General features: G+C 43.3%; 1 pseudogene; it reads right to left on the minus strand.

Annotated features, from left to right (window-relative positions):
- LOC138666866 (zinc finger protein 850-like) overlaps nt 1–23046 on the minus strand; it is a 141271-nt pseudogene that overhangs the window by 59204 nt on the left and 59021 nt on the right.

Raw genomic sequence — 23046 nt, forward strand, 5'->3', positions numbered from 1 at the left:
ACTGCTGTAGTTATACTGAGAAGAAATCACACCCAGGAGGACACAATGTACTAATTATGTGACTAATTCTCTGAATTTTGGGGGAGATTGGTCACTAAGGATTATATTTACTGGTATCAGACTATTGAGGCTGAATAAAAAAAATAATAATAAAACTAATAAAATAATTAGAAAATCATGTATAATTTCCTTTACATTCCACAATACTTGCTATTTAGTGTTGGTATTTCACATAAATTCCCAAAAGAATACATCTGAGTTTGTCAGAATAATGTAAAAAAATGTGGAAAAGTTCTTGGGTTATGATTATGAATACATGTTGAAGGCACTGTAGCTGGCATCTGCCTGTAACTACTGTAGCCGGAGAGAGCTATATTTCCTGTACTTTCACCACTTAAATGCTGCTGTCAATCTGCATGGTCACCGCCTTCGACAGCTCCCTGCTACATGGTCGCAGGGAACCAATGGGTTGATTGCCTTTTTTATTACTATGGAATTAATGGGTTGTTACGGCAGTTGGGGGCCTTGCAGAAAGCTTGTGGGTGAACTTCATAGGAGAATACTGTAGTATTAAAATATATAGTATAAGTGATTAGACGATCGCAGATTCAATAATAGAGGAAAAATGACAAAAAAAAAAATTGTATTTTCACTCATTAAAACTAAAGTAACAAAATAATAAAAAATAAACATGTATGCATGGTATCGCCACATCTGTAAAAGTTCAATCAAAATATTAATATTAACCTAATCTGTATTGCCGTAATGAGAGATTAAAAAATGACACCAGAATTAAAAAATTTTGGGGGGGTTGCAACACTAAGAAAATGCAATAAAAAGCGCTAAGGATATTGTATCTACCCCAACATTGTTTCAATAAAAAAGTTTAAAAAAAAACAAGATTTCACACACCTCCATCATCCGTAAAATGAAATTGTCAACTTATTTAACCCCTTAAGGACCAGGGGTATTTCTATTTTTGCGTCTCCGTTTTTTGCTTCCCTTCTTCCCAGAGCCACAACTTTTTTTTTTTATTTTTCTGTCAAAATGTCCATGTGATGGCTTGATTTTTGCGGGATTAGTAACAATTCTATAATTTTCTTTAAAAAAAAATTTCTACTATGTTCATTAAATGCTAAACTGACTTTTTTTCTCCAGGTCATTACGAATTTGTATATACCAAACATTTATTGGCACTTTTTATTTAAGTGGTGAAAAAAAAAATCCAAAGTTAGCAAAAAAATAAAAATAAAAAGTTGCCATTTTCCGAGACCTGTTGCATCTCCATTTTTCAGGATCTGGGGCTTATTTTTTTGAATGCTGAGCTGATGTTTTTATTGATATTGATTGCATTTTAGTGCAATGTTGCAGCAGCGACCAAAAAAAAACGTAATACTGATTTTTTTCACGTTATGCCGTTTACCGATCGGTTTAATTATTTTTATATATTGATAGATCGGGCAATTATGGATACGGTGATACCAAATATGTGTTTTGTTATTTTTATTATTTTGATTTGAATGGGATGAATGGGGGGTTAATTTAAACTTTTATTTTTTGACTTTTTAAAATTTTTTAAAAAAATTTTTTTTTCACTTTTTACTTGCTTCAATAGTCTCCATAGGAGACTAGAAGCTGCGATGATCTGATCGCATGTGCTGCAGCTCTGCTCTGCACAGCATAAATGCTCACTTGCCATGAACGCTGACCACAGGGTGGCACTCGTAGCTACCCCGCAATGGCAACCACAGGGGTCTCCTGCAGACCTTGGGTTCTCATGCCAACTCATCAGTGACCAGTGTTCATGTGACACGGGCGACGATGGGTTTGCGATGTGCTTTCGGCACGTGCATGTTAAATGTCGTCATAGGTCGGAAATGGTGCAGGCTCATCATGGGGAGGCACCCTATGACAGACACTGCACGTCATTGGGTGTTAAAGGGTTAATTTTAACGAACATAAAAAAATTAACCACTTAAATTAAAAATAAAGAGATAAATATGCAAGTTTTGAATTGCTGCGATCATATTGACTTGTAGAATAATGATTCCAAGCCATTTTTACTGAACAATTAACACTTTAAAAACTAAATTCCTCAAAAAAAATTGCAGAATTTAGAGGGTTTTTTGTGCCATTTCACCGCACTTCGATTTCTTTTTCCCTTTTTGAAGTATACTGCAACTTAAAACGAGTGGTTCCTTTCAAAACTACAACTCATATGACAAAAAAAAACAAGCAAGCCATCGTGCGGCAATGTGGATGGAAATATTAAAAAAAATTATGGCGTAATCTCCCCCGATCAGGAAGAGTTTAATCACCAAAGCACTGGGATTGCTTCCATTTAGTCTGGTAAAAACATCCTGATATTTCCGGTACCGAAAAAATGGTATCGGAGAGGTCAGTGTCCGTGTGTGTAATACGTGTGGCACACGTGTGGCAACCATGTGCCGCATCAGTACCACATGGATGGGCGCCAGGGAAGAAGCGGTACATTAAGCGCTGTTCCACAGCGTCGTGTGCTGAAGACAGCTCTCATCATTCTCCCCTGTTCTGCCGGCGATCAGCACGAGCAGGGGAGAATGATGAGAGTTACCGTATATACTCGAGTATAAGCCGAGATTTTCAGCCCATTTTTTTGGGCTGAAAGTCCCCCTCTCGGCTTATACTCGAGTCATATACCCGGGTGTCAGCAGGAGATGGGGAGCGGGGGCTGTGTAATCATACTTACCTGCTCCCAGCGCGGTCCCTGCAGTCCCTGGCTTCTCCGGCGCTGCAGATTCTTCCTGCACTGAGCGGTCACATGGCACCGCTCATTACAGAAATGAATAGGCAGCTCCACCCCCATAGGGGAGGAGCCGCATATTCATTGCTGTAAATGATCGGTGCCATGTGACCGCTCAATTACAGGAAGAATCTGCAGCGCCGGAGAAGCCAGGGACTGCAGGGACCGCGCCGCAGCAGGTAAGGGGAGCGCAGCGCTATAATTACCTGCTCCTCGCTCCGGCTCCGTCTGCAGCGTCCTCTAGCAGTGACGCTCAGGTTAGAGGGCGCTGTGACGTAGTCAGTGCGCGCCCTCTGCTGAGCGTCAGTGCTGGAGACAGAGCCGCAGAGGAGCAGGTAATTATTGAAAGCGCCGGCGTCCTGAGAAGAGAGGTGAGTATGGGATTTTTTTTTTTTTTATGGCTGCACCAGCAGCATTCTAAGGAGCACCTATGGGGCCATAAAGGTGCAGAGCATATAAGGGGCACAGCATTATAAGGAGCATCTATGGGGCCATAAAGGTGCAGAGCATATATGGGGCACAGCATTATAAGGAGCATCTATGGGGCCATAAAGGTGCAGAGCATATATGGGGCACAGCATTATAAGGGGCATCTATGGGGCCATAAAGGTGCAGAGCATATATGGGGCACAGCATTATAAGGAGCACCTATGGGGCCATAAAGGTGCAGAGCATATAAGGGGCACAGCATTATAAGGAGCACCTATGGGGCCATAAAGGTGCAGAGCATATATGGGGCACAGCATTATAAGGAGCATCTATGGGGCCATAAAGGTGCAGAGCATATATGGGGCACAGCATTATAAGGAGCATCTATGGGGCCATAATCAACGGTGCAGAGCATTCTACATAGCACAGTTGTATATGGAGCATCTATGGGGCAATAATGAACGGTATGGAGCATCTATTTTTATTTTTGAAATTCACCGGTAAATGCTGCATTTTCTACCCTAGGCTTATACTCGAGTCAATAAGTTTTCCCAGTTTTTTGTGGCAAAATTAGGGGGGTCGGCTTATACTCGGGTCGGCTTATACTCGAGTATATACGGTATATCAAGTGAGAATAATGACAGCAGGTGGCGGCTGATAGGACTATTACTCCCATCAGCCTACACCTGCAGCCTCTAATAACAGTGACAGCAGGAGCGGCTGATGTGAGTGTCATCACCCGCCGCCTGCGCTATAAATAAACAAATAAATGAGAAAACCCAGCGTGGTTTCCCCTGTATTTTCTATAAGGGTATGTGCACACGGTGCTTTTGAACGCAAGGGATTCCGCATGTGATCATTGTACCGTGCAGAATCACCACCTCCAATACAAGAGAGTTATCTTGCAGAGAACCGCGTCTCCGCAAGATAAATTGACATGCTGGGGTCTGGAAAGACGCACAGCATATTCGTCTCTGCCGGTGATCCACGGGCATCTGTGCACGCACAGTGGGCATGGGATTTCTTGAAATTCTATCCACTATGATGTAACATCTGGATGCTGCAGGTTGGATGCTGCGGATTGGACGCTGCAGGTTGGACGCTGTGGATGAACGCAGCGTCCAACTCACTGCGTTTTCTGACCGTGGGAACGTACCCTAACCAGCCAGGCAAAACTCACATCTGGGGGAAGCGACCTTCAGCTGTCATTTTCAGCAAGTATGGTTATCAAGAATAGAGGGTGTTATGAACAGGTGATTCAGAACCACAATGGACCTTGAAGTTCAGAGCACACAAAGTGACCTGACAATTACCAAAAACATAGGATGAGCTCTGAGACGTGGGAACTCTGCTGACCGCAATCCCTAATCCTATCCAACCAAACTAAAGGTAGCCGTGGAGCGCTCCTGACCAGTCCTATGCGCCTCGAGCACAGCCTGAGAAACTAGCTAGCCCTAAGAAAGAAAAAAAAGCCTACCTTGCCTCAGAGAAATACCCCAAAGGAAAAGGCAGCCCCCCACATATAATGACTGTGAGTTGAGATGAAAATACAAACGCAGAGATGAAATAGATTTAGCAAAGTGAGGCCCAACTTACTGAACAGACCGAAGATAGGAAAGATTGCTTTGCGGTCAACACAAAACCCTACAAACAACCACGCAGAGGGGGGGCAAAAAGACCCTCCGCACCGACTAACGGTACGGAGGTGCTCCCTCTGCGTCCCAGAGCTTCCAGCAAGCAAGAAAAACCAATATAGCAAGCTGGACAGAAAAAATAGCAAACAAAAATAACACAAGCAAAACTTAGCTTATGCAGGATAGACAGGCCACAGGAACGATCCAGGAGAAAGCAAGACCAATACTAGAACATTGACTGGAGGCCAGGATCAAAGCACTAGGTGGAGTTAAATAGAGCAGCACCTAACGACTTAACCTCATCACCTGAGGAAGGAAACTCAGAAGCCGCAGTACCACTCTCATCCACCAAAGGAAGCTCATAGACAGAACCAGCCGAAGTACCACTCACGACCACAGGAGGGAGCTTGGCCACAGAATTCACAACAAGAGGGGTTCCCATGCTGTATTTTTAAAAATTATTTAAATAAATAATTTTTAAAAAATGGCGTGTGGTCCCCCCCCCCATTTTTTTATAACCAGCCTTACTAAAGCTGACAGCTGGGGGCTGGCATTCTCAGGCTGGTAAGGGGCCATGGATATCGACTTCCCCAGCTGAAAAATAGCAGCCCGCAGCTGCCCAGAAAAGGCACATACCATACTTACTGCATCACCTAATCCCCAAATCCCTCGATCTCCTGCAACAAAAATAACCGGTGTCGTCCATTTACCGAGTGTCGCACGGCGATCTCACATGTAATCGCTCCTGCCTTGTATCACCGTGAGTTCACCGAAGTTCGTGTTCTCCCTTATGGCACCACTGCGTGATAATTTTCTCACCCAGCGGTGCCGCAAGTGAGAGCACGAACTCCGGTGAACTCTCACGGCAGTGCAGTGATACAGTATGGGAGGGATCACCTCCTGTCATTGTATCACCGGAGGCCGGGTAGTCACATCTCCCGATGTGACTGTTCTACATGTGAGATCGCCGTGGGACACTTATTATTAAGTGGACTATGGCGGAAAGGTAAGTATATGTTGGTTTATTATTTTATTTTTGTTGCAGGAGACGCGGGTGTCGGGGGATTAACTGTTTGGTGAGTATGAATGTTTTTTTCCTTTGTTTTACAATTGAACACAGTCGCCGGATAATGGGACTACCAGCCTCTCTAGGTCTAAGAGATCTATTTAATAATGTACGCAGTTTATGCTGTGAGATCTGCTGACAGATTCACTTTGGCAAACTGAATATAAAATTGTTGCCTTAGGTTGATAAATTGAACATGTGACTGTAATCTGCAGTTATTAGCTACTACTCACCCGAGCCATTATCTGTAGGAATCTCCTTTTTAATCTGCTCATCACCGCTCAGAAATTTCTCTTCTTTTACCATTAGGTCCGTAATATTATGATGTTTTGAAACTTCATTCTGATTCAAAATCTGTGAAACAAATATAGTAAAAGTGACCAAATACTTGGAGACTTCACTTTGAATGGATAGATGACTAGAAAATATCATTAAAGGGTTATTGCCCCCCTCCCCCACCCCATCTTCCCCCTCAAAAATACAAGTGATCCCCTATCCATTGGGATACCCAGTTGATCCAGAGTTCCCACGAATGCAGCTCTGAAGCAATGTCCTGAAAAGAGCGATGGTGCTCAGTTTCTGCTCCATTCATTGTCTATAGGACTGGCATAAATAGGTAAGCGCTGTACTTCCCAGTCCTATTGACAATAAATGGAGCAGAGGTTGAGGATGCGCATCTTTTCTCTTTTGAGGACAGGGTTGCAAAGCTGTATTCTCAGGGTTACAGAGCCCCAATCTTAGGATCGATGTAGATCCTGGTGGTCAGACCCTTAGTGTTCAAGTTATTACTTATCCCATGGATAGGGAATAGCTTGTTGTTTTGGGAATAACCCTTTAATTAGCAGAAATGCCAAAAAAAAAAAATCACATCTTCCTTACAAATTCAATCTGTGAGTTCCTTTTCTCAACATTTTCCATAGCCAGAAAAGTGTGAGTAGGTCCAGACAACATGTAACTATCCAGATATCTCAGGCAAAAGTACTGGGTCCAGAAAATCCTTATCTTATCTTCTCTTGCTGACAACATCTTCTTTCAAAAGGTAGAAGAGAGAACAAGAGGATCTATAATCTTGGACCTAATTCTTACCAACAGCGAGAAAATGGTTGAGAAAGAAAGGGTGGCCGGGAATTTAGGAGGCAGCGATCGTGCTACCCTCGAATTTTGGATTACAAGAGGATGAAGACCGGCGAGGACTCAGACTTTAAGGTTGGACTTCAGAAAGGCAGATTTTAATGGACTAAGAAAAGAGGGTAGGAAAGGTCCAATGTCTGGATGGTCTAAAGGACAGAAATGTCTAAGATGGGCGGGAGATTTTGCTAAATGAAATTCTCACTGCACAATCGGTAACAATCCCGAAAAGAAGGAAGAATTGGAAGCATTTAACCCCTTAGTGACAGAGACAATTTGGAACTTAATGACCGGGCCAATTTTTACAATTCTGACCACTGTCACTTTATGAGGTTACAGCTCTGGAGCTTCAACGGATCCCGCTGATTCAGAGAATGTTTTTTCGTCACTTATTGTACTTCATGTTAGTGGTAACATTTCTTCAATATGACTTGCGTTTATTTATGAAAAAAAAGGAAATTTGGCCAAAATTTTGAAAATTTTGCAATTTTCAAACTTTTAATTTTCGTACCCCTAAATCAGAGAGTGGTGTCACACAAAATAGTTAATAAGTATCATTTCCCACATGTCAAGTTTACATCAGCACAATTTTGGAAACATAATTTCTTTTTTGTTAGGATGTTATAAGGGTTAAAAGTTGACCAGTGATTTCTGGGGGGGGGGGGGGGGGAAGTTCAATATAACAAAAAATACCCAAAAGTGACACAATTCTAAAAACTGCATCCCTCAAGGTGCGCAAAACCACATTCAAGAAATTTATTAACTGTTGAGGTGCTTCATGAAAACTAAAGCAAAAAAATTTACTTTGGAACCAATTTTTTTTATTTTCACAAGGTTATCAGGAGAAAATGGACCACAACATTTGTTGCTCAATTTCTTCTGAGTACCCCGAATGCGGGGAAAAGCCACTGTTTGGGAACATGGCAGGGCTCAGAAGGGAGAGAGCACCGTTTGACTTTTTGAACACAACATTGTCTGGAATCAATGGCGGCACCATATTGCGTTTGAAGACTCCCTGATGTACCTAAACAGTGGAACCCCCCCAATTCTAACTCTAGCCCTAACCCCAATCCCAACCCTAACCAAAACCCCAATCCCAACCCTAACCACAACCCTAACCCCAACACCCCCTAACCCTAATCCCAACCCTAACCATAACCACAACCTTAACCCTAACACACCCCTAACCCTACTCCTAAAAAAAATCCCAACCATAACCACAACCCTAGCCCAACCTTAACCCTAGCTTTAGCTCAACCCTTACCCTAGCCCAACTCACTTTAGCCCAACTCACTTTAGCCCAACTCACTTTAGCCCAGCTCTAACCTTAATGTAAAAATGGAAATAAATACAGTTAGGGCCAGAAATATTTGGACAGTGACACAATTTTCGCGAGTTGGGCTCTGCATGCCACCACATTGGATTTGAAATGAAACCTCTACAACAGAATTCAAGTGCAGATTGTAACGTTTAATTTGAAGGGTTGAACAAAAATATCTGATAGAAAATGTAGGAATTGTACACATTTCTTTACAAACACTCCACATTTTAGGAGGTCAAAAGTAATTGGACAAATAAAAATAACCCAAACAAAATATTTTTATTTTCAATATTTTGTTGCAAATCCTTTAGAGGCAATCACTGCCTTAAGTCTGGAACCCATGGACATCACCAAACGCTGGGTTTCCTCCTTCTTAATGCTTTGCCAGGCCTTTACAGCCGCAGCCTTCAGGTCTTACTTGTTTGTGGGTCTTTCCGTCTTAAGTCTGGATTTCAGCAAGTGAAATGCATGCTCAATTGGGTTTAGATCTGGAGATTGACTTGGCCATTGCAGAATGTTCCACTTTTTGGCACTCATGAACTCCTGGGTAGCTTTGGATGTATGCTTGGGGTCATTGTCCATCTGTACTATGAAGCGCCGTCCAATCAACTTTGCAGCATTTGGCTGAATCTGGGCTGAAAGTATATCCCGGTACACTTCAGAATTCATCCGGCTACTCTTGTCTGCTCTTATGTCATCAATAAACACAAGTGACCCAGTGCCATTGAAAGCCATGCATGCCCATGCCATCACGTTGCCTCCACCATGTTTTACAGAGGATGTGGTGTGCCTTGGATCATGTGCCGTTCCCTTTCTTCTCCAAACTTTTTTCTTCCCATCATTCTGGTACAGGTTGATCTTTGTCTCACCTGTCCATAGAATACTTTTCCAGAACTGAGCTGGCTTCTTGAGGTGTTTTTCTGCAAATTTAACTCTGGCCTGTCTATTTTTGTTATTGATGAATGGTTTGCATCTAGATGTGAACCCTTTGTATTTACTGTCATGGAGTCTTCTCTTTACTGTTGACTTAGAGACAGATACACCTACTTCACTGAGAGTGTTCTGGACTTCAGTTGATGTTGTGATCGGGTTCTTCTTCACCAAATTAAGTATGCGGCGATCATCCACCACTGTTGTCATCCGTGGACGCCCAGGCCTTTTTGAGTTCCCAAGCTCACCAGTCAATTCCTTTTTTCTCAGAATGTACCCAACTGTTGATTTTGCTACTCCAAGCATGTCTGCTATCTCTCTGATGGATTTTTTCTTTTTTTTCAGCCTCAGGATGTTCTGCTTCACCTCAATTGAGAGTTCCTTTGACCGCATGTTGTCTGCTCACAGCAACAGCTTCCAAATGCAAAACCACACACCTGGAATCCACCCCTGACCTTTTAACTACTTCATTGATTACAGGTTAACGAGGGAGACGCCTTCAGAGTTAATTGCAGCCCTTAGAGTCCATTGTCCAATTACTTTTGGTCCCTTGAAAAAGAGGACCCTATGCATTACAGAGCTATGATTCCTAAACCCTTTCTCCGATTTGGATGTGGAAACTATCATATTGCAGCTGGGAGTGTGCACTTTCAGCCCATATTATATATATAATTGTATTTCTGAACATGTTTTTGTAAACAGCTAAAATAACAAAACTTGTGTCACTGTCCAAATATTTCTGGCCCTAACTGTATATATTTTTTATTTTAATTTGCTATTGTTGCTGGATGCCGGCTGGCAGATCTCGGCGGGCGCACTGCGCATGTACCCGCCATTTTCTTCCCGGAAGACACCGGTGGCCCGGGGGGACTTCATGGTGGGATTCAGAGACATCAGAGGTATCGGGCGGGCATCGGAGGACCTCATTTCTCTCTCCTCTTTTGTGCGATCACATCAGAGGAGAGAGAAATTAAATGGGAAATCAGACATTTTTTTGCAGTCACTGTTATATACCATTAATAACAGCGATCATAACACTGTGGTTGGTAAAAACCGACTTGAGTCATGTTCTCTGGGGTCAGCTAACCCCGGCAGCCGAGACCACGGAGAAATTCTGACTCTGGGGGGCACTATACACTTATTTCTTAGCGCAGTTACAAAACGGCGCTGAGGCATAAGTACTCTTAACTGCCGCTGTTAAAAGGCATATCGGCGGTCGTTAAGGGGTTAAAGAGACCAGGATGATGAATACAGAACTTAATCATTTGTTAAAAAGGAAAAAATAAATTTATATTAAATGGAAAGAGGAGGGAATATTTGAAGAATACTATAATGCTGTTTGCAGGGAATGTAAGACAAGAGTTAGAAGAGCTAAAGCCAGTAATGAAGTAAGGCTTGCAAGGGAGACCAAAAGTGGCAAAAAAAGGAGTTTGGGGGTAAGTCAAAAGCAAAAGAAAAGTCAAAGATGTTATAGGAATTTTACAAAATGAAAAGAGTGAAGTGGTCAAAAATTATATTGAAAAGGCAGAACTTTTAAATTCCTATTTTGCATCTGTGTTCTCTCTGGAAACAATTGTAACATCAGCTGATCTTCACGGTGCCATCGAGGGAATAAAAGAAACCACACTATCTATAAACACAGAGATGGGGAGGGAACATACATGAATTTAAAATCTCCTGGCCCAGATGAATTACATCCTAGGGTGCTGAAAGAGTTAGCAGAGGAAATTGCAGAACCACTAGTCAGAATCTTTGAAAAATTCTGGAGAACAGGAGTAGTCCCACAAGATCAGAGAAGGGCAAATTTTGTCCCTGTCTTCAAAAAAGGAAAGAAGGTGGAGCCAGGAAATTACTTACAAGTGAGCCTTACTTCTATACCAGGAAAGATATTTGAACAAATTATTAAAAAGCGTGTATGTACGTACTTGGATAAGAATACAATAATTAACAAGAATCAGCATGGGTTTGTAGCAAACAAGTCATGCCAGACTAATCTAATTTCCTTCTATGATTGAATCAGGGAAATGCGGTAGATATAGTATATCTCGACTTCAACAAGGCATTTGATAAAGAATCTCATACTTACCGTATATACTCAAGTATAAGCCGAGATTTTCAGCCCAAATTTTTGGGCTGAAAGTGCCCCTCTCGGCTTATACTCGAGTCACGGTCGGCAGTGGGGTCGGCGGGTGAGGGGGAGAGAGGGCTGAGGCATACTCACCTAGTCCCGGCGATCCTGGACTGTCCCTGCAGTCCCACGGTCTCCGGGTGCCTCAGCTCTTCCCCTGTTCAGCGGTCACGTGGGACCGCTCATTAGAGAAATGAATATGGACTCCACTCCCATAGGGGTGGAGCCACATATTCATTTCTCTAATCAGCGGTAACAGTGACCGCTGATAGAGGAAGAGGCTGCGGCACCCGGAGACCAGCTGTCCAGGAGAAGCGGGATGCCGGGAGCAGGTAAGTATCGCATATTCACCTATCCCCGTTCCACACGCCGGGCGTCGCTCCATCTTCCCGTCGTCTCTCCGCACTGACTGTTTAGGTCAGAGGGCGCGATGACGCATATAGTGTGCGCGCCGCCCTCTGCCTGATCAGTCAGAGCGAAGAGACGTCGGGACGGGACGCTGAGGAACTGCAAGCAAGAAAGGTGAGTATGGCATTTTTTTTTTTATTGCAGCATTATATATACCGGTAGCACAGCTTTATAAGGAGCATCTATGGGGCACAAATGAACAGTGCAGAGCACTATATTGCAGAGCTTTATAAGGAGCATCTATGGGGCACAAATGAACGGTGCAGAGCACTATATGGCAGAGCTTTATAAGGAGCATCTATGGGGCACAAATGAATGGTGCAGAGCACTATATGGCAGAGGTTTATAAGGAGCATCTATGGGGCACAAATGAACGGTGCAGAGCACTATATGGCAGAGCTTTATAAGGAGCATCTATGGGGCACAAATGAACGGTGCAGAGCACTATATGGCAGAGCTTTATAAGGAGCATCTATGGGGCCATAATGAACGGTGCAGAGCACTATATGGCAGAGCTTTATAAGGAGCATCTATGGGGCAATAATGAACGGTGCAGAGCACTATATGGCAGAGCTTTATAAGGAGCATCTATGGGCCATAATGAACGGTGCAGAGCACTATATGGCACAGTTTTATATGGCACATCTATGGGGCAATGATGAACGGTGCAGAGCACTATATAGCACAGCTTTATATGGCACATCTATGGGGCAATAATGAACGGTGCAGAGCACTATATGGGGCACAGCTTTATATGGAGCTTCTATGGGGCAATAATGAATGGTGCAGAGCATATATGTGGCACAGCTTTATATGCAGCTTCTATGAGGCCATAATGAACGGTGCAGAGCATATATGGGGCACAGCTTTATATGGAGCTTCTATGGGGCAATGATGAACGGTGCAGAGCACTATATGGCACAGCTTTATATGGCACATCTATGGGGCAATGATGAACGGTGCAGAGCACTATATGGCACAGCTTTATATGGAGCATCTATGGGGCAATAATGAATGGTGCAGAGCATATATGGGGCACAGCTTTATATGGAGCTTCTATGGGGCAATAATGAACGATATGCAGCATTATATGTGGCACAGCTTTATACAGAGCATCTATGGGGCAATAGTGAACAGTATGCAGCATTGTATGTGGCACAGCTTTATATGGAGCATCTTATGGGGCAATAATGAACGGTATGGAGCATCTATTTTTATTTTTGAAATTCACCGGTAGCTGCTGCATTTCCCACCCTAGGCTTATACTCGAGTCAATATGTTTTCCCAGTTTTTTGTGGCAAAAGTAGGGGGTCGGCTTATACTCGAGTCGGCTTATACTCGAGTAGATACGGTAACTTATTGAAAAAAATGACCAAGTATGGGATTGACAAGACTACGGATAGATGGATTCATAACTGGCTCAGTGATCATACTCAAAGAGTGGTACTAAATGGTTGTACATCCAATTAGAAGAGTGTTTCAAGTAGGGTACCACAAGGCTCTGTCCTGGCCCCAGTATTGTTCAACATTTTTATAAATGATCTATATAAAAGAACTGAAGGTAAACTAAACTAAACAAATTTGCAGATGATGCAAAGCTAGGAGGGGTAGCTAACACTAGAGAAGACAGAGAAAGGAATCAGAAGGATCTAGATAAGCTTGAACAATGGGCAGTGACTAATATAATGGTATTTAATGGGGAGAAATGCAATATTCTACATCTGGGCAAGAAAAACTAAAGTTACATCTACAAAATGGGAGGAATTGAACTAAGCAACAGCATGTTTGAAAAGACTTGGGTATACTAATAGATCACAGACTGCACAGGAGTCAACAGTGTGATGCAGCAGCAAAAAAGCAAACACAGTTCTAGGATGTATTAAGAGATGCATAGAGTCTAGATCACATCAAGTAATTATCCCCCTCTACTCCTCCTTGGTCAGACCTCATCTGGAATACTGTGTCCAGTTCTGGGCACCACATTTAAAAAAAAAAAACACTTTGAGACACTGGAGCAAGTTCAGAGAAGAGCTACCAGGACGGTGAGCGGACTGCAAAGTATGTCCTATGAGGAACGGTTAAAGGATCTAGGAATGCTTAGCTTGCAAAAAAAAAAAAAAAGACTTAACAGTGGTCTACAAATATCTGAAGGTCTGTCACAATGTAGATTGATCATCATTACTCTCATTTGCACATGGAAAAACGAGGAGTAATGAAACTGAAAGGGAGAAGATACAGATGAAAGTGACCAATGAGTGGAACAGGCGGCCACGAGAGGTGTGAGTTCTCATTCAAAGGAAGCATTCACGTAGTGGGTGGACAGACATCTGTCTGAGATGGTTTAGTGAAACCTGCATTGAGCAGTGGGTTGGACACGAGGACCCTGGAGGTCCCTTCCAACTCTAACATTCTATGATTCTAATGTACGTGGCCTGCTGTATATATCATATAATAATGAAGATTAGCAGACCACACGACCTTGCACAGTCTCCTACACATTTCCTACAAATTTCTCTCCACCAACCTGATGATCTTGTGAACAGTCCTGAGGTCTGGGATGTCGGTCTGGTGTTGTCCTCTTACTGATTCTTACTGAAGAGAACACATAAGTGATATATATGAGTAATTTAGGGGTAGCTTGCTTTGGGAAACTCTTTAAGAAATGCAATGATTGTAACAAATGTACTACTAAGTTTATCAGACGTTTTGCTCTGTTTGCGTCTCTTTTGCCCACACGCCGTTTTCATCAATCATATGGAGGAGCAGGGACCAGAGATTACACTCTACATCCAGGACACGAGTGTAGGTGCTGTGTGTTACAATGGAGCATGCATAAACGTTTCATTATTGGAAAACGAACAAACATGTCGCCACTTCTTTGCTAGTGTTTGATGAACAGAGTAAAATAACCATGGGGTAATTATTTTATTCCCTTCTGAAAGTTTGTTTATTTTGATTTTTCAGTGGGTGGTCACCTCTTCAAGATTTTCTTAAAGCAGCCAACCCCCTTTAACAGATGTGTGTATTTAGTCCTATCTGTTACCTGGTGATATTCGAGGCTGGTGGTCCTTCATCATCACGTCCTTGTACCGATCCTTGTGTCCTTCTACATACTCCCACTCCTCCATAGAGAAATAGACGGTGACGTCCTGACATCTTATAGGAACCTGACACATACAATGACACCGTCATCTCCCCACCCCTTTATACCGTCACTGTATAATGTCCCAGCACTCCCAGCAGTGTCACCTCTCCAGTCAGCAGCTCAATCATCTTGTAGGTCAGTTCTAGGATCTTCTGGTTATTGATGTTGTCATGTATCTGGGGGTGCGGTGGAGACCCCGAGATTGGGCTCAGGTTTCCTCCCCGTCCCTCAGACACTGGGGCCTGACAGTGATCACTAGAGATCTTCTTCATCACTATGTAATCCTGTATATGGGGAGATGCAGCAATAAATACTACTACAGATATTTCTAGCGTTCCTCAAGTTACGGTGCAGCTCAAATATTTGTAAACCCTTAAGATTTTTCTATATTTTTGCATAAATTTGGCCTAAAAGTGTCACGGTTCCACCCTTCGGTGTGTCTGGGATGCAGTTACTGACAGCTTGGCCGTCCAATCTGGTATAGGAGTGTGCTGAAGCTGTCAGTACTTTGATTGACAGCTTGGCCATCCAATCCGGTACAGAGGCGTGCTGAGCTGTGAGTGTTGATTGACAGCTCGGCTGCCCAATCCGAGACTGGGAGGCGTCGGCTGTCTGCAAGTGTTCATTATTCCAGGTGATTGCCATGCTTCTTAACTGAGCTGTGTCTCCCTGACCTCTGCCAGACGTGCTTTCAGCCTGTGAGGTTTTTCTTCTGTGCCTTGAGTTCCGTATGCTTGACCTGTTGTTGCTTGACCCTGGACTTCGTTCTGACCATCTGTCTGTTTAACCCCTTCGGCTCTTATCCATTATCCTACTGGTACTCTGACCTCGGAACGTTAGCTGGCCACTCTTTTGTCTCTTCCTTCTGTTCATGATGCACCCTCCTGGCTTTTGACCTTGGACTCCTTGACCATTCTGACTCACGGCTTGGCCGTGAAAAGTAACTAGGATCACAAAAAGTACATCTGATTTTCACACAAGTCCTAAAAGTAGATAAAAATAACCAAATAAAACATAAGAGTCAAAAATATTAGATTTTGCAATTTTTTTTAATTTAGTTAAATAAATATCAATATCACATGTCTATGAATGGCAAAAATAAGTGAACCTTTAAGATTAGCAGATAATTTAAAGGTGTAATTAGAGTCTGGTGTTTTTAATCAGTTGGATGACAATCAGGTGTGAGTGGGCGACCTGTTTTATTCAAAGAGCAAGAATCTATCAAATCTGATCTTAATAAAATATGTTTACGGAAATGTATCTTGGCATGAATAAATGAGATTTCTGAGGACCTCAGAAGAAGAGTTGTTCATGCTCTTCAGGCTTGAAAAGGTTACAACAGTATTGCTAAAGAGTTTGGACTCTACCAATCCACAGTCAGACAAATTGTGTGCAAATTGGAGGTGATTCAAAACTAACAAAAAGCAAGGCGTATAATGATATGCGAGGTCTCAAAGGAACCCAAGGTATCCTCTAAACAACTAAAGGCCCCTCATACATTTGAAAATGTTGATGTTTATGAGTCCAGCTTCACATAATATTGAAAAACAATGGTGCGCATGGGAGGATTGCAAGGAGAAAGCCACTGTTCTCCAAAAAGAATACTGATACCCATTTGCAGTGTGCTGAAGATCACTTGGACAAGCCAGAAGGCTACAGGAATAATGTTTTCTGGACAGATAGGTCAAAAATAGAGATTTGTGATTAATATTTCTGCATAAAACCTCTTACATCTGTGACACACGTTGGTGGTAGCATCATGGTTTGGGACTGTTTCGTTGCATCTTGGCCAGGACGGTCATTAACAGAACAATGAATTCTAAATTATACCAACAAATTCTAGAAGAAAATGTAAGGACATCCATCCATGAGCTGCATCTCAAGAAATAGGGATTTTTGTGTACTCACCGTAAAATCCTTTTCTCCGAGCCATTCATTGGGGGACACGGTCTGTGTCCACGGTCTGTGTCCCCCAATGAGGTGAAGGAGAAAAAGTGGGTCATGCAGCAAAACAACGACCAAAAGCCACAAGTCGTTCTACAAAAGAATGGTTACAGAAGAATAAATATAATGTCGTGGAATGGCCAAGTAACAGTCCTGACCTGTGGAAATGTTATGAAAGGAGCTGAAGCAAGCAGTTCATTGGAGAAAATTACCAACATGAAAGAGGTGAAGCTGTTTTGTAGGGAGGGACAGGATAAAATTCCTCCATCAGATGTACAGGACTAATCAACAATTACTGGAAACGATTAGATGCAGTTATTGCTGCCCAAAGGGTCACACCAGATACTGACAGAAAAGGTTCACATACTTTTACCACTCACAGACATGTGACATTGGATCAAATTTCTCATTTTAAAAAATTATAAAGTCTAATATTTTTCTATTTATTTGTTTGATTTGGTTCTTTACCTGCTTTTCGGACTTGTGTGAAAGTGAAATGTAATTTTAGGTCAAATTTATGCAGAAATATGGAAAATTCTGATGGGTTCACAAACTTTCAAGTACAACTGAATGCCCATTTCTTATAGCCATAGATAATGAAATAATGTAACATCAGAATCTCTCACCTCTCCAGTAAGTCGGAAGAGGATCTCCAGAGTGAGGTGTAATATCTTGTCTCTGCCCTTATCCATCCTCGAGGAGTCAGTCATGAAAATTATTTTATTATGAAGATCTCTACTGAGAGGATCCTGTGTTGTCGGAATCTGAATGGAAAGAAGATGAACTGATGGAAAATCATACAAAATCCCATGGAAAAAAAATATAATTTACATGGATATTATGTTGTTAATGTGGCAGCCCAGGAGTTCAGGTACCACAGTGGTATTGCCTTCCTCTCGGGGAGGGTGATGCCATGCCTGGAGACGAGGAGGGTCCCTTTGACAGGTAACCTGTACATGTAACATGTTCTGACTCCAGGCCAGAAGGGGGAGCTCTGAACCCGGTTTCAGGGGAGCTTCCCTAGTTATATATACACATTCTGGTCTGGAGGAGTTAGTTAGTCTGTAGAGACAGTGAAAGAGGAAGGAGCAGAGGAGAAGTGAGGAGCTGGAGGAGAGCTACGACTGGGTTCCCTCCAAGCTAAAAGCGCAGAAACCGGTCACTGGGAGCCCGAGGCTGTGTGGAACTGCATGTCCCACGGCAGAAACGGAGGGTAGGAAATTGAAAGTGACTTGCCCACATATACACGCTGAGGTACAGCAACATCCAGAGCCCGGAGTCACCGTGGATGGAGACACCTGTGAAACGGCTCGCGTTGCCTACCATGCAGGCTCTATCCTAGGAGAGAGAGTGAGAGAGGACTGTGACATCCCAGTTACAGTGGCATTGCTTTCCTTATGGGGAGTTTGATGTTACCCTTGGAAGTGACAAAGAATTCCTTTTATCAGGTAATCACAAACATGCAACATGTTCTTACTGCAGGCCAGAAGGAGGAGCTCTGATCCAGTTTGTGGATGGCTCTCCTATATATATATATTCTATAATAAATATATTATTAGTGCCAGACAGCAGACTAGAGAAGTCTGCCACAGAGAAGTCAGTCAGTCTGTCAGAGGAGAAAAGGAAAGGAGGGGCCGTGCAGCCATGTGAGGTGCTGCAGCTCCTGGAAAGAGAGAAAGGAAAGCAGAATAAGTTGTAGAGAGCAAGCATGAAGGAGGAAAAGAAGCAAAGGAGAGTAAGGAGCTGGAGGAGAGCTGTGAATGGGATCTCTCCAAGCTGAAGTGCAGATACTGGTAGCCAGAAGACCGAGTTTGTGGGGGTAACTATGCCCCAAGGCAGAAAGCGGCAGGACAGCTGGATTGCAAGTCACCTGTCCACCATACACCTGAAGACACAGTAACGCATAGAGCCCGGGTTGTGATAGAGATCCTGAAAAAGGCACGAGTTACCTGGTATTCGGGTTAGTGTCCTACCTAAAGGGGGACAGAGAGAGAGAACGTGAGGACCTTGTGTGAGGCCTAAGGCAGCAAGGGACTACAACTTAGAGCTAGAAGGAAGGCTTCCAACCCCAGCTCACATAGAAAAAAAACTCAGAAAAAATACATACGATAAGATAAGGCCTTCCCAAAACCCTGTCTGATGACAAATGCACACTAGCCTTTATCAGTGGAGGCCTGCTGCATCCTGCTCAGTGTGCATTTGTCATCAGACAGGGTTTTGGGAAGGCCGTATCTTATGGTATGTATTTTTTCTGAGTTTTTTTTCTATGTGAGCTGTTTTTTTATATTAGTGGTAGGACCCGCAATACCTCATATAGTGTATGTGTTTATCATATGCATACATTTCTGGCACTATATCATATTCTTTTCTGCAGGATGTGGCCAGGCCTCTTTTTGTTGGTTAGGTTTTCTGGGGCGTCTGTCACTGTGTGCTGCATATTATAGTGCTGGGCAGCCCGCATGTTAACACAAGGGGCGTTGCATACCAGACACTGTGCACCACACCTATCAGTGTGACTGGCGTCCTATGTGAGTTATAGCAATGTGCATTTTTTCTACTAGGCAGCCAACCCCTGCAATGTTTGGTTGGGGTGGCTGTTTTTATCAAGTAGTTTGCACCTGTGCCGCTCCTAGCCTGCTGCATCCTGCTAAAGGTACCGTCACACTAAGCGACGCTGCAGCGATACCGACAACGATCCTGATCGCTGCAGCGTCGCTGTTTGGTCGCTGGAGAGCTGTCACACATACCGCTCTCCAGCGACCAACGATGCCGGTAACCAGGGTAACCAGGGTAAACATCGGGTTACTAAGCGCAGGGCCGCGCTTAGTAACCCGATGTTTACCCTGGTTACCATTGTAAATGTAAAAAAACAAACACTACATACTCACATTCCGGTGTCTGTCACGTCCCTCGCCTTCAGCTTCCCGCACTGACTGAGCGCCGGCCGTAAAATACAGCGGTGACGTCACCGCTGTGCTATGCTTTACGGCTGGCCGGCGCTCACCAGTCAGTGCGGGAAGCTGACGGCTAGGGACCTGACCAGACACCGGAATGTAAGTATGTAGTGTTTGTTTTTTTACATTTACAACGGTAACCAGGGTAAACATCGGGTTACTACGTGCGGCCCTGCGCTTAGTTACCCGATGTTTACCCTGGTTACCAGGGAAGACATCGTTGAATCGGCGTCACACACGCCGATTCAGCGATGTCAGCGGGAGATCCAGCGACAAAATAAAGTGCTGGACTTTCCCCAGCGACCAACGATCTCCCAGCAGGGGCCTGATCGTTGGTCGCTGTCACACATAACGATTTCGTTAACGATATCGTTGCTACGTCACAAAAAGCAACGATATCGTTAACGATATCGTTATGTGTGACGGTACCTTTAGTGTGCATTTGTCATCAGACAGGGTTTTGGGAAGGCCGTATCTTATGGTATGTATTTTTTCGAAGGCTTCCAACCCCACCTGGTGTGGGGGATTCCAGATTCGCTTCCAAGCCGGCCGAACCATACCAGCACCTCTTATCCGGTACCCTGGACTATGGCTGCCTGAATTCTACAGTAGAGAAGTAAAGAGACTGCAACTTGTGTCCTCTGTTTCTTTCTATACCATCTACCCTCTGTCCCTACTCCACCGGGAGCCCTGGGAACCCAACTTCACCTGTGGGAAGCCATACCATCCCTGCTACCACAACATCACCCCAGAGGACCCCTTTAAGCAGCGTCGGTCATCCCTGACCAAATACCACAGGTGGCGTCATGAACAAACTTTATTCAACAACCCCTTTAAAGACCTTTCCATTTTACATGGGCGCCCAGGGCCACGGACGGGGTTGCCGCCGCCATGACACATCCTTTTAATGATGACCAGACTCGGTACCGAGTACCCCATGGCCCTGGTGGGCGCTTCAGGACCTTGGAGGAAGCCATAGGCAGCAAGGGACCATTATTCAGCACATAGTGGAAGTCTATAGCGCCTATAAATATGAAACAACAACCAAAGAGTTTTTACTAAAATATAAATCTTATTATAAACAAAATAATCACAATATTAAAATTAAAAGGACCACCAGGTGGCAATAGAGTGCATGTTATCATCAAAGAGTATTAGTAAATATAATTTCCAGTTTAACAGTAATTAGATTATAGGGTAAAAAAATCAGATAATACCATGGATATAAAAGCCTCGCCATAAGTAGATTAATTAATAAAGGTCGAGGTATATTTTACTTCATTGCACAGTTCACATTTCATAATAAAGTGCATGCAGCCAAATGAAAAATAAAGTGAAGCATTGTGCATGTATCAAAGTTAATATTGCAGGTATGTACCCGGATCAAAATAAATATGGTGACTAAATAAAATAAAGTTTGCCCAAGTAAATCTAAATAAATTAATTACCAATTAAAGTGACATGGAAAAGGGAGGTAGGATCAAAAGTAGCTAAAATGCTTCTAGAGTGCATCAAATATATTGTATTGCACTGCGTGTTTATAATTTTAATATAAAGTGCATATATCTGGTAAGTACCCGCTTTAAAGTGAACCTGTGCATAGGAAAAAATAAATCAAAGAGACAACGCAGACCTAATGGTTATAAGGTGCACCAAACATAATCGTATAAAGTGTTTCCATGGTCAAACATACCCTGATGATGAGCCCACACGGCCCGACGCGCGTTTAGCTTCAGCTTTGACGAGGGAGACTCTATTGCCACCTGGTGGTCCTTTCCCTAATTTTAATATTGTGATTATTTTGTTTATAATAAAATTTACATTTTAGTAAAAAATTCTTTGGTTGTTGTTTCATATTTATAGGCGCTATATATATCTGTTTAGATACACGACCACACATATTGTTATTTATTTGGTTGATTAACATAGTGGAAGTCTCCCAATCTGACCTGGCAAAGGGAATTTTACTGGTCCTCAGGCTGCCTGGACTCCATCGTCACTTGTTGCTGGTACCCTGGACTGTGGCTGTCTACCATCAGTAAACCAGGTAAAGAGACTGCAACCTTGAGTCCTCTATTAATTTCTGGCACCACACCATCTTTGGCAAACACACCGGGAGCCCTTGTGACCCCAGCTTCACCTGTGGGAAGCCGTACCATCCTTGCTGCAGTGCCATCACTCCCCTGAGGACCCCTCTGACCGAATACCAAAGGTGGCGTCACGAACATTTTATTATTTCACAAACCTCTTTCAAGACCGTCCCTTTAATTTGGACTCTCAGGGCCACGGACCGGGTTGCTGCCACCGTGACTTCCCCTTTAATGACCACTGGACACTGTACAGAATACCCCTAGGCCCTGGCGGGCGCTCCATTAACATCCTAGGAAAAAGAAGTCCTTAGCTGTGGAAGGGGCTCCAGAGATAAATGGCAGGCATACGCTAAGTTTAACAGATGACAGGTGTCTTTAACAGCTGCGGTGGAGGCAGAGTTCCATCCGTTCATGACGAAGGCGAATTGCCGAAACGCGCGTCGGGGTGGGTTCCATCCAGGAGAGGGAGCTTTACTTTCAATAGGAAGTCCACTTTCTACTACTAGTTATCTATATATACAGTGCCTACAAGTAGTATTCAACCCCCTGCAGATTTAGCAGGTTTACACATTTGGAATTAACTTGGCATTGTGACATTTGGACTGTAGATCAGCCTGGAAGTGTGAAATGCACTGCAGCAAAAAAGAATGTTATTTCTTTGTTTATTTTTTTTTTTAAATTGTGAAAAGTCTTTTCAGAGGGTCATTTATTATTCAACCCCTCAACCCACCAGAATTCTGTTTGGTTCCCCTAAAGTATTAAGAAGTAGTTCAGGCACAAAGAACAATGAGCTTCACATGTTTGGATTAATTATCTTTTTTTCCAGCCTTTTCTGACTATTTAAGACCCTCCCCAAACTTGTGAACAGCACTCATACATGGTCAACATGGGAAAGACAAAGGGGCATTCCAAGGCCATCAGAGACAAGATCGTGGAGGGTCACAAAGCTGGCAAGGGGTACAAAACCCTTTCCAAGGAGTTGGGCCTACCTGTCTCCACTGTTGGGAGCATCATCCAGAAGTGGAAGGCTTATGGAACTACTGTTAGCCTTCCACGGCCTGGACAGCCTTTGAAAGTTTCCTCCCGT

Source organism: Ranitomeya imitator, chromosome 2 (genome assembly GCF_032444005.1).
Source record: "Ranitomeya imitator isolate aRanImi1 chromosome 2, aRanImi1.pri, whole genome shotgun sequence".
Classification (NCBI taxonomy): Eukaryota; Metazoa; Chordata; class Amphibia; order Anura; family Dendrobatidae; genus Ranitomeya; species Ranitomeya imitator.